The sequence below is a fragment of the Cryptomeria japonica genome, chromosome 7, assembly GCF_030272615.1.
Source record: "Cryptomeria japonica chromosome 7, Sugi_1.0, whole genome shotgun sequence".
Lineage (NCBI taxonomy): Eukaryota > Viridiplantae > Streptophyta > Pinopsida > Cupressales > Cupressaceae > Cryptomeria > Cryptomeria japonica.
The window spans coordinates 341,046,146-341,059,085 of NC_081411.1; the positions used below are offsets into that span (position 1 = coordinate 341,046,146).

At 34.1% G+C, this 12,940-nt stretch overlaps 1 long non-coding RNA gene across 5 annotated transcripts in view; it reads left to right on the plus strand.

Moving 5' to 3' along the window:
- LOC131028746 (uncharacterized) overlaps positions 1-12,940 on the plus strand; it is a 55,988-nt gene that overhangs the window by 21,126 nt on the left and 21,922 nt on the right. For 3 of the 5 annotated variants that reach the window (XR_009102647.2, XR_009102650.2, XR_009102648.2), the window contains 2 exons: positions 2,755-2,798; positions 2,911-3,095. This is a non-coding gene — a long non-coding RNA (uncharacterized LOC131028746). Of the gene's footprint in view, positions 1-2,754; positions 2,799-2,900; positions 3,096-12,940 lie in introns of all 5 variants that reach the window. The other 2 variants (XR_009102649.2, XR_009102651.2) reach the window with 1 other exon arrangement.

Sequence of the window (12,940 nt, forward strand, 5' to 3'; positions counted from 1 at the left end):
ACATTTTAATGTTAATTAAGAGCTTTTTGAAGAAGTTCAAACTTCTTGAGGAAATATAAGTGTGCAAAAGGAATCGAACTTCATTATGTGATTGGAGTTTTTTATTGAAGTTTCTCTAGAGTATTGAAGTGTAGAATACCAAGGGTTTCTGCAGGATTCAAGGCTCGTCGGCATTGGAGAGCGTGACCTCTTCATTGTAACAGCATATAGAGGGTGTGCGATATCATCTGATTATGCTTGTGAGAGTTGGCTTCGTTCAGGAGTCAATATTGAGCTGATTGGAGGGTTTATTTCAGAGTTTGTTTGTAGATTGAAAAGGATTATATTCAGAGATTTATTTGCTGCTACAGTGCCCATGAACAGTGCACCACAGTACCCATGAACAGTGCACCACAGTACCCGTGAATAGTAAATCACTACAGTACCCGTGAATAGTAAATGCTACAGTACTCATGCATTTTTGAAGAGTTAATCTACATAAATTCAAAGGGGTTTGAAGAGCAATTTCAGATTGTTGGAGGCTACATTTATTGCTGTTAGGACCACTCATTGGCACGTGGGAATTACATGTATGTATGACAAGTGTTTGTGTTAATGACAATCTGCTGTGTAAGTGCATTTTGGTCTCTTAGAATGCATGCCAAATGTTTGTAGAAATGTCTAACAGCTGTAGATGCATATTTCATATGATTTTAGTCACACATTGTCATTGAAAGGTTAGTGGTAGGTGTTACATTGCATTCTCATTTAGTTTCAGACTTTGATATATGTCCTTTTGAGTTCAATGAATGCATATTATCATCTCTTAAATCAGAATATCAAAAAGAAACCACAATCAGCAAGTACAGAAGTTTCATGACAAGTGTTTGACAATATTCCTTGAGCATCTAAATCAGAAATTTTCAATCAGATTTGGCAAGGGATATTACAAGGTAATTTGACTGGTCAAATGGTTGAATTTCAACACAAATTTATAGGCAGCTTGAATGGTAAATCCATCTTACATACAATAAGATTCAGGATTATTGGACATCATATGCTAAGGTTAATTCCGATGCATTTAAACTACATGACTGTGTATTGTCAATGGAGGAACCACTCTCTGTTGCTAAGTTAAAAAGACATAAAAAATTATCAGAGATCCATAAACACCTTTGTGTAGTTAGTGTTTATGAGGTTTCATGACCTCATATGTCCATTTAGGTTTAGATTGTTTTGTCTGAAATCCTTCTAGATGCTCTGGTCAACTAGTTGTTCACTACAAATTCTTGGCATTTGTTGCTTAAACCAAAGTGGAATGATTTCTTGTACTTATGAATTATTGTTACCTAATATTCAAAGTATTGTTTTAAAATTACCCTGTGGGTCAGTACGATGTCTACTGGAGACATGTAATTTACATTATAGACAACAAATCATTTGCCATTTTACTTTTTGGGTACTTTTCCCAAAACTGTAGTCTAGAGATCTACACAAGGACTTTCTCTTCCACATCCAGTGCCTTGGTCGTTTGAATATCTACCATCCAAATAATTCCTTGACCAAAGAATTAGGCTAAATAATACAATCTATTATGCATACAGATTGATCTTATTCCTAAAGAGCTGGTGCATTCTGGATAATGGCTCTTTAATCGACGACACAAGTTCCAGCATAAATAGTTTGTACTAAACAGAGCACAAAACAAAAAAATGTTAATCTTGAAGATCAAGAAAAAAAAAACCTTGTAAACATATTTTGAAAATGGCTGTCAATCCAAAGGCGTTCTACGTTGTCCACCATAGAAAGATGATTGAACAAATTGCCTGCAGATGAAGAGTGTAGATGAATGGCATTGAACATTTCCTTCGTATGAAACAAGAGATTTGGAGAGTTTAATGGAATTTTTAATTGTTAAAAAAGAATATATTTACATCTCAAGAAATACTAAATGAATGTATTCTAAGAAACTTTTGAGAGAAATAATAGGATTCATAAACCAAACAACCTGATGTATGATTTATAAGAAAACATTGAGACTACCTTTTATAGAAAATTTTTAATTATAAAATATAATTTTTCTCAATAAGTTAAACTCTATTTATAAAATAAGCTTTATCCTTTACTATATGATCATCTAAGCTTACATATACACACACAGACATTTCTGGTTCAGTTGCCAATAGTGAAGGTATGTGCATAATTCATGATTCTTGTGATTCCTTTCAATTTAAAAACTATTTTTCCCCCTTCCAAAATTGACAAACATGGTATAGTAAGACATTGAACTTCTTTTTAATAATATACTCTTGCTTATTTTCCCCCAAAAATTAGGATCGGCGTGTCAATTGTTCTAATTTCAGTTTTATTAATTGTTTAATGTTCTATAGTGATTGCTCTGGAAATTGATATATATTAAAATTAAATCTTCCAATCTATTAACTTCAAAATTGCAATTAAAAAACTCATAAATTAATCGTACTTCAAATTGTTGCAGAGTCATTTTTGTTTTCACAGTTGACATGAATACATAGTAATATCAATATTATTATTTTTATTAACATTTTAAATGTTTTATATTACTATATAAATTCTTCAATTTTAAACTAAGAAGTATTTTAAAATTTTTCTACTTGTTTTTAATTTTTCCATTTCTATCATGAATATTATGTTAGTTTTTGGTCACATACTTAATGCTTTTCTAATTTTATTTATGTATAAAATTCAATTCTTATTAATGTTAAAACTAATATATAAAATGTTCAATTGTTCCAGGATTTCATATATAAATATTTCAACGTTAGCTTGCGATATTGAAGGTATGTCAAATACTTCCACAAATTTTAGTCAAACCATAATTATCCCATTTCACATATTTTAAATTTATGTGCAAAATAGTATTTGTTTGACAAGTTAAATAGTTTTATGTAGATTCCATTGTCAATGTGAATGGGATCGCTATAATAGCCTTCCACAATCAGCGATTAGGAGAAATTGTTAGCATCATAGTGCTGGAAGGTTGAAGAATGGTCTAGCCATTTCAGCGGACAGTTAAGCACCATGTGAATTAAAGATTTAAGACCTTTTCGGTGGATGCTGTTCAGTTATTTATTTTTGTGAGTTCATTTTTTTTGTAATTTTGAATGACATCTTCTGTAAAGTTTGTCCATTGCAATTTCAGATGCATGTTTTTGAGTTTGAAGTAATTCAAATTAGTGAATGCTTAAGGTTCTCATACATTTAAATTGTTCTGAAGTTATTTTTAATATTAAATTGGTGCTTGTAAAAAGTATTGTGGCCACAAATGTGCAGTTTACAAGCTCTATATTGCATCCATTAGCTTCCCCTTCTTATACAAGCTCCATTAGCTATTCCAAACTTATAATGGCATGACACAATGAGGGGATGTCCACCAACACAAAATATTTTTCTTAATTCACCTAGGAAATCTATAGTGGGCTAAAATATATCTAGTAGAGAACTCCATAAATTCAAAATTGTAACAGCTTGCAAAATGGATTTGGTATGTTGCATTGATTACTGGCCTATAGGCATTGACCATTGATCCATGGTTGAAATTTAACAGCTATGTAACATTTACTCTCGTCCCACTTTCTATTACCTCACATCTGTCAAGAATTAGCATACCTAAGTACTTGGTACAAATTCCACATGGGATGTTCTCTTATATTCATTGAATACATTCACATTTTTATAGCAAGAGTTGATAATGTATAGAAAGCCACATTCACCAACTTTAATGGAACTCACAATACAAAGTTTGTAAACTCAATAAATTCAATTTCCTAATTACGAATACTAAAGATCACACGAAAAGCTTGAATAATAGTCTTAGCAACAAGTAGGCATAAAATCACCATTCTATGAAATTTAAGTGCGTAAAGCACTTAATTATAAGTTCTTACAATAAATGGTAAATACTCAATTATAAGTTCTTACAATAAATGGTAAATACAAGTTTTGTTGGTTGCTTTTATTTCAGATTTTTTTTGCCTTTTAAATGAAAACATTTATACTGTTCTTTGTTCTAGATTTGTTGGAATCATATGCAGGGTGCAACAGAGGTGACTGTAGACTGATATTAGGGCTTACCATTGAGCCACAAGGCTCTTTGGGCAGCTGTTTTAGAACTAAAATATATTATTATAAAATATTATATCGCGAGTGATATTTATAGGAAATTTTTAGTTTTAAAGTAATTTTAATATGAATGGTTTTTGAATATTAGATTAAGGAAAAATTGTTGCAGATTAAAGTTAACAGATAGGTTAGATAGGATACTATAGCTTATATTAGAAAGTCGTAGGAAATACTGGTTTGTGGGTAGTAATAATGGATACAAGTCTTTAATAGTGATAATTACAGTTCATAAATAGATAGGAAGTAGAAAAATTTGATTTTTAATTTGATTTTGTATTAAATGATTTACTAAGCAAAACCAAATATTGTCAAATGAATTGACAATGTAATTGTGTTTTTGTCTCGCAAGTTATCTTTTGCACAGGGCAATTTTCTAGTTTCCACACACTTACTACTCAAAGTTAGTAATGAATCCTCAAACTTGTTCGTTGTTTAGTTATTGAAATATAATGCTTTGCTCTTTGTCTACATTCCATATTTCTAAGTGGGCTCCACTACGAATACAAAGCTTCTTAGGTTGGTTAACTAGTTTAGTAAAATGCTTGCAAACACTGGTTCAAATACACAAAATGCATTAGATAATCCAATTATAGTAGAAACATACAAATTGTATGGGCAACGAAATACGATATCAATTGATGAGGCTTTAGATGAGGAACATTGTTTTCGAATTGACTCATTCAACTACAAAGTCGGTGATTGTTTATTTGACACAATCCATGTCTTGCTCCATTCTAGATATACACCTAATGAATTACGTAATGGTCTTGTGGATCATTTCTTGCATTGTCTTCACAATGGTTGTGTTGTGGCTTTGAACTCTTTTGAACATGAATTACATCCCACAATACTTTATGATTTGCATAATATGCATGCGTAGAATGAGGATTTCAGCAACAAAAGTGAATGCCAACGGTGAAGTTGGACTTTGGGGTGACACATTTTGTGTCCATTGGTTAGTACGTTGGTTAAATATACCCATATGCATTTGGTCTTTGACCCACAAAAAAAGATATTTGCATTTCAATAAAGATGCATGTCATGCTACGATATCAATTCTTTTCCATGACACAAACCCAACTGCTGGACGCTATGAGCCTATCTTTTCAAGGATAAGCACATTAAATTCCATTCAAACTATACAATCACAATTCTCAATTGCATCTTGCAATTTTGACTATGTCTGGAGTACAATTGCCAATGTATTGGATACACTTGGACTTTGTCGAGTTCCTACATTTGCTACTCCATGTGGTGAAAGCATGTTTGTTGTTGTTGTTGCGCTACTAGTTGATGAACGGTTTGATGCAATTGCTTTACGATTGTTTATGGCCCAATCTTTAGTCAATGCATTGAAAGTGCAAGACAAATTCGCATTGGCATGTGTTAATATGCATCAACAACCTACTACAACAAAGAACAATTGTCTATTTCAATTGCAATCAATTATTTCTAGGATTGGAATACCATTTGCAGAAGGCAAACTTGAAGGTTTTGAATTTTGCTTATTATGGCTTTCACACATATTTCATGTAACTATATATGTATGGCAAGCAATTGATCAATTTAAAGTGAAGGTATATTGCAATTGCATAGAACCAAAAAGAAGCATTAACTTGATTTTCTTTCAACAAAATTCAAGTCATTCTCATTATGGACCACTTCACAAAAAATAACAGTCAATGGATAATATGCATATAAAGAAATGTATTTTGGTACAAGTTGATGAAGTTGCAACAAACAATACAATTAGCTTGCCTATGACAAGCTCATTAGCTCAACGAACTATATTTTCACGTAATTCAAATTTAAAAGTTCCTTGCTCATTGCGATGTCATAAAGCTGCAATATGCAGTAAAGGTAAGCAAAAACACGATACGACCAATAAACAAATGACTAAAACTATGAACATTTGCAAATCAAGTAAGCACAAAGCTTGAAAGAATTACAAATTTTTGTACAACAAAATTGAAAGACCCTTTCTCATTGCGATGCCTAAAAGCTACAATCCATCATAAAGATAAGGAACAAAAAGATACAGCTAATGCAATCCAAAAATCTATAAACGTGTACTTGCGAAGCATTAATGACACGCCAACTCAACAATGCACCGTTTGTGAAATGTTGCATTTTCTCAGAAACATTCGCAAAGCTGATGGTGAAATTGTTGATGCTTTCTCTTTACTTAACATTGCATCAAAAGACAAAAGAATTGCAGTAGGGCAGCCCATTTGCAAACAGTGTGTAAAAGTCGTTTCACTTGGCAAAGTCCCTTGTTTTGCTACACCATGGAAGATGAGATGAAATGAATGAATAGATATTGTGCATACATTGACTTCTTTAGAATAAATACTTGCGTCTTTGTGTATTGCTTTTGCACAAATAAGACAACTAGGATATAAAAGAGCACAATATGGCTTAGATGGCACAATCATCAATGTCTTGGTGGATTTTGACAAAGTGCAACAAGCATTGCCTAGACAAATAGACGAAACTAGAACAATAGCAGTAAAATTGAAATGAAAGCTACAATATGAAAATGCTTATGTGCAAGGCAATGTTAGGCCTGCTTGTGTAATGAATGCATTAACAATTTTAGCAAAAACCCCATTGTACATAAAAGAGAATATCTCCATAAATAAAGATTGGGAAGCTCTGCTTGCAAATAGAAAATAACACATGGACATAGATACTGAAACAAAAACAGATACGAACAATAACATAATTGAACATGATGAAGAGCCCATAACTGAATCACTTATACATTGGTTTAATGACCCACATTCAATCAAAGACCTTGACACAACTATTATTGAAACTGCACCATTAGAAGGCTTTAAGCCTCTTGTAATTTTCCAAGACACCTACTCAGAAGAAATGAACTTCCCAACTTTTTTCTATGGATTTGTTCGACCGGTTGACATTACAAAAAATCTATCCTACCAAAAAATAGCAAAATGAGAGCTGATGCATAAAGACAATGACTTTGCAATGCACATAACAAATATTTTTTTCAAAGACAAAAAATTTATTCAACAAATATCTTCACTACCATGGGTGTGCATAAGAAAATCTGAATTAAAAGGTAAAAAAAGTTGCTTGCAAAGGATGTGTGTAGTCCAGCAAATTTAGAAAAAATATTGAGATCTCCAATAGGGTTTAAACTTTAGATCATTGAGAAGTATTCGGACATTTCTAGACTATTTAGAAAATACAAGGAAAAATATCTTTGCAATGATAAGACAGTTAGGCCCTCTTTTCTTTGTAACATTAACAAGTGCTGAACACCTTTGGGAGCCATTCTGCAAAGCATTGCAACAAATATCTACTAACCAAAAGACTGAACACAATGAAACTATAGAAGATAGGGACTTAGACTTTGAAATCAAGAAAAATCCAGTTCTTTGCAGTCGATACTTCAATCATAAGGTCAATGCATTCCACAAAATGATGCTTAGAAACCACTAGTTATTTGGGAAAGTATTGGACTATTTTTTTGTCACAGAGTTCCAAAACCAAAGAAATGAACATGTACATTTTAAGCTATGGGTAAGTAATCCACCCATATATGGAAAATGTGTAAATATTGAAATTGAAAACTTCGTGGACACATACATTTCATGTGATTCTTCATTACTCAATGCAGATCTTGTGAAAATACAAACACATCATGATACAAAGTCTTCTAAAAAATACAAAACCTCGAATTGTCGCTTTAGTTTTCCTTTACCTCCCATGAGAAGAACAACAATACTCGAACCATTGACAACTGCTAATGTTACAATGAAAGATAGAGCAAAAGATTTCTTCATGGAATTAGAAAACAAACACTATACAAAGGAAATTACATTTGACAAGTTCTTGGATTAGCTCAAAATGGATGAAGCAGATTACATTACAATGATAAAATCAACATTGACAAGGAAAATTGTCATGCTAAAAGGCATCCAGCTGATATTTGGATAAATGCATTTGCAAAATAAGTTCCATCTCTATGGTATGAAAATACAAACACAATTCATATTAGATGCATATGTTGTTGCATCTTATTGCTGTTCATATATGACAAGCAAGATAAAACATTGTCCCTTGCATTTCGCCAAGTGCAACAACAATGCACCTATGCTTATGATGAAAAGACACAGTTCATACGAAAAACTAGGCAATGCTTTGCTTAACTATTAACAAATGTCTAGTCACCAAGTTGTTCACATTGTTTTGTCATTGCCATTGCGCAAATGTTCAAGAAAAACCATTTTCATCAATACTGCACCATTAGAAGGTAAAGTTTTCATGTTAAAAAACCCTACACTACTAGCAAAATAACAAGATGATTCTGAAAACATTGTTAGTTTTCATGATCAGATTATCCACAATAAACAGAAAACTAAAGTTGCACAGTAAAGCATACAAATAGAGAATCACACAACACAAGACTACCCTGGGAAAACCTCCCTCTTGGAGGAAAAACCCAGCAACAAATCAGATCTAGATCCTTTTATTAATTGTAGAATATAATGTCAATAAAGATCAGATTACTTATCTGATATAACTGTCAACCTAGGGCAGAATTAGAGTTGCAGTCGTAACCCAGCTAGGGCACAATGTAACAGCAGAAGATAGCAGACTTATCTCTTTCTTAAATATCATCAGCATACAGCTTCCAGCTCTTCGTAGTTCTTCATTGAAGATTGCAGACCTAATGATGTTTGTAGACCTTAAAGAGGAACTCGCTATCCTTTTCAATGTATTCACTGTCCAAGATCGCATGTATGGCAAATGCTGATGGCAGAAGTAATTCGCTGATTCCTTGATCAGAAGTGGTTCGCTTGCCTTCAATGAGGATTTGCTAACCTCTAGAATGAGTGGGCAGATCTTGCAGAGCTAACTTCACATTGATGATGAAAACTGAGTGATGAATGCATACACATTAATCTCTATTTATGTTTGGCGTGGAGACCAATTCAAGTCGGCTTCACCTTAAGTTTTGTGCCAAGACTTAATTACAATTATAGGGCTTACACGTTACCTTATGTCTTGCCCTATTTTGGCGTACTAATAATGATTAAGTTATATTGCAAGGGGAGTGCACCTATTTAGGGCCACACATTACATGAAGTGATATAGGGTCGGCCCTATAATATGATGAACATGTTTCATGTTGCTTGGTGTGTAGGAGATAAAGGGCCCAACCCTATTTGAGTTTGTGCACATAGAGATAGGGCCCAGCCCTATTTACATGCCTCCTTAATGAAGCAGGGCCCAGTCCCCTTTTTGGGATTCGGACAACATTGGAATAGGGCCCAACCCTATTTGTTTTACACATTACATATAAATACAATAGATAGGGCCCTGCCCTATAAGGATTCGGATGATGCCTTAAGGCAATCCGAATCCTATTTATTTTCCTAACCTAGTTACAAAATCAACAAACATAATGTATGCATCTGCAATAGAATTTTATACACAACGACTAAAGCTTTTAACAAACAATTACTAGCAGAATACACAGCTTTCTACTCTAGCAACTCAACAAAGCTAAAAAAAAAAAGAAAAAAGCCACATATCATACGCTATGTAAAATACAATCCGCATTGTTGATTATGAGAATTATTATAGAGGAAAACTTATGTTATATGTACCTTTCCGAATTAGTGAACAAACATTAAAGCTTGGTCATGAAACATGGACTGCAACATTCAATGCAAACAAAACACAAATTGCAAAGATCGAAAAAATGTTTACTGCCCTAATTGATTATAGATGGGGTGACATTGAAGAAGCTGCAACACAAGTTGACATTGACAAGTATCCAACTATATGATTTGAAGATTATCCTTACCAGAATACAGAGCAAAACGAAATTGAGAAATATGACATCATAACTGATATAAAGCACACTAGAAATGCAAAATGCACACATGCTACTTGCAACTCATTGTTTTCAGAAATAGCTCATCCATTTTTTCTTAGTAACCATGAATATTTTAGTTTACGAAGACAACTGAACAAAGAACAACAATCAATAGTCAAGGATGTACTAATCACAAAAAGACTTGCACCACAAAAACACTTATACCTGTTCTTGACAAGTGGAGCTGGCACAAGCAAAACCTTTACAGCTAAAGTACTCTTTCAAGCAATGATTCGATTTTATGATAAGCAACTAGATGGTGATCCACTCAAACCTAAAGACATTATTGTGGCTTCAACAGGAAAAGCTGCATTCAGTGCAGGTGGCAATACTGCACATTCCATTTTCCATTTGCCATGCAATTCTTCAAAAATGCAGGCTTTGGACTCAAACACACTTGATACCTTAAGCAAAAGTCTTGACCAATTAAAAATCCTTTTTATTGACAAAGCTCAATGATTGGCTCTACAATGTTATACAACATTGATAGAAGACTTCGTCAAATCAAACACACACCAACATAACCCTTTCGCAATCTTGATATAATATTTTGTGGCGACTTCTACTAAACACAACCTGTATGTGATGCTTGGATATTTGAAGAGCCAACAATAAATAATGAGAAAATCCCATACACATTTTGGATCAATGTAGTGAGATGCTTTGAATTATAGACTGTAGTTAGACAAACAAATGAACATTTCATTTCCGTACTCGATCGTGTTAGGACTTCTCAACAAACTGACCAATACATTTCCTACTTGAATACAATATGCTACAAGGCTCCTCCCAATGATTCGAAATTCTCATATTTGTTCCACATAAATTTAGCAGTCGAAGAGCACAACAAGAAAATGTTAAATTATTTGCCTACTAAGCTCTATGTATTAGACGCAATAGATAAAATAGACATACCCATTGACAATATCCATTCCCAGATTGAGAAGTCATCATTCCCTAGCACAATCTTTCTAAAGCCAGGAATTTCGGTTGAGCTAATTGCTGTCAACCTTGATACACAAGATGGTCTAGTCAACGGTGTCAACGGCATTTTCCAATTACACACAATTGAGAAAGAAGACATTGTTTGGTTTCAATTCAATGACCCATCAATTGAAAAGTTACGTTGGCAAAGAATGGAAAATCTATACACAAACTGCATTTTGTGTTCTTGGACACCAATAATGAGAATTGCTAGAAAAGTCAAAACAGCTACAAATATGGTCACTCGAATGCAATTTCCTTTGCAACTAGCATGTGCAAGAACCATTCATAGAGCACAGGATCTAACAATGTATTCACTTGCTTTTGACCCTTGTAAAGTATTGTTGTGATCATTTCACACATCACCCCATTAGAATGGGGACCCCCTTTTTTTTGATTTTGTTTTTGCTTTCTCTCTGCTTGTTCTTCTCTTTGTGTTTAGGGTTTTGAGTGAGTGAGTGATGATCCTGGGCTAGGGCTAAACCTTAAGGGTTCCTTGTTTGGCGTCATTCAAGCTAAGTCCAGTCAAATTTTGGAAAATTGTTAAGTGTCTTCCTGAAGAATTGGGATTGTTGAAATGAGATAAGCCTTTCAGGGGAGTCAAAATAGGTCTTAGGTTAGGTCTAATAAGGGTTTTTAGGGTAAGGTCCAATTTTGACTAAGTGTTAGCATTTTTGAAGGGGAAATTGTGTGTTCTTGCCTAGGGAAGTTTTGATCAATTTTTTGGAAAGTGAGATGATGCCTGAAATAGAGAATTCGCTCCTGACCCTCAGAGAGGGTCCAGGGCGAACTTTATCCTAAGCACAAATTCTTGTTTCTGATGGACTTGCTAACTGGTTCCTGGCCTTGAAAATGACCTAACTTTGCTTTGAGAAGTGGTTTGAGACCCAAATGTTGAGCAGTTTAGCCTAAAAGGGTAAAATCGCTTCTGACCCTTGCTGAGGGTCTAGGGTGAAAATGTTGTTTAAGTCTTATTTGTCACTGACTTTTCTAAATTGTTTTGTGCAGGGTCTCCCAGAAGGATGATTGGACATGACTTGATGCTTCTGAAGGTTTGAAGACATGAAAAGTGATGAATTTTGGAGACTAAAGGGAAAATCGCTCCTGACCCTTGCTGAGGGCCCAGGGCAAAATTTTGATTTCCCTCACTTTGCAGTGGAAAGAGACCAAGTTTTGAGCATGAATGGAAAATGAATGACTTTCCCCACTCGCCTGAAAGAGTTTTGACTTAAAATGATGAAGGATCTTGTTGAAATCATCAAAATCGCTCTTGACCCTTGCTGAGGGTCCAGGGCGAAAAACCTTATGGAGGTCATTTCTAGCTTTGTTTGGTCGATTTAAGATGTCAAAAGCATGGTGGAGGATGAAATGAGCATGATAAAGTATCCAGACTTGATTGAAGATGATAAGATGAAGGAGTTTTGCCCAGGAAAGGTAAAATCACTCCTGACCCTCTCTAAGGGTCCAGAGCGAAATTCTTTGCAAACATATTTTTTGACTTTTCTTGGACATGGAAACCGATTCATAGCATGAAACAAGATGACATCTTCCTTGGCAAAGAGATTTTAAGATGAAAAGTGAAGTATTTTGGTCACAACTGCAAAAATCGCTCCTGACCTTCTCTGAATGCCCAGAGTGAAATTTTCAAAAGCACATTTTTCTTGCAAAGTTAAAATGTTTTTATGATTGGAATGGATGAAGGAAAGCATGTCTTACCCATTGAATATAACTTGGACGATCAACAAGAAAGCAATTAAGCCAAAATTGGAAAATTGCTCCTGACCCTCAGAGAGGGCCCAGAGCGAAAAACCTAATATTGAAACTTTCTCTCCAAGTTTGAGTGAAGCCAAGTCTAGACACGAGCTTGAAATGATGTTTAAATTGCCTTGAAGTGAAAAAGGA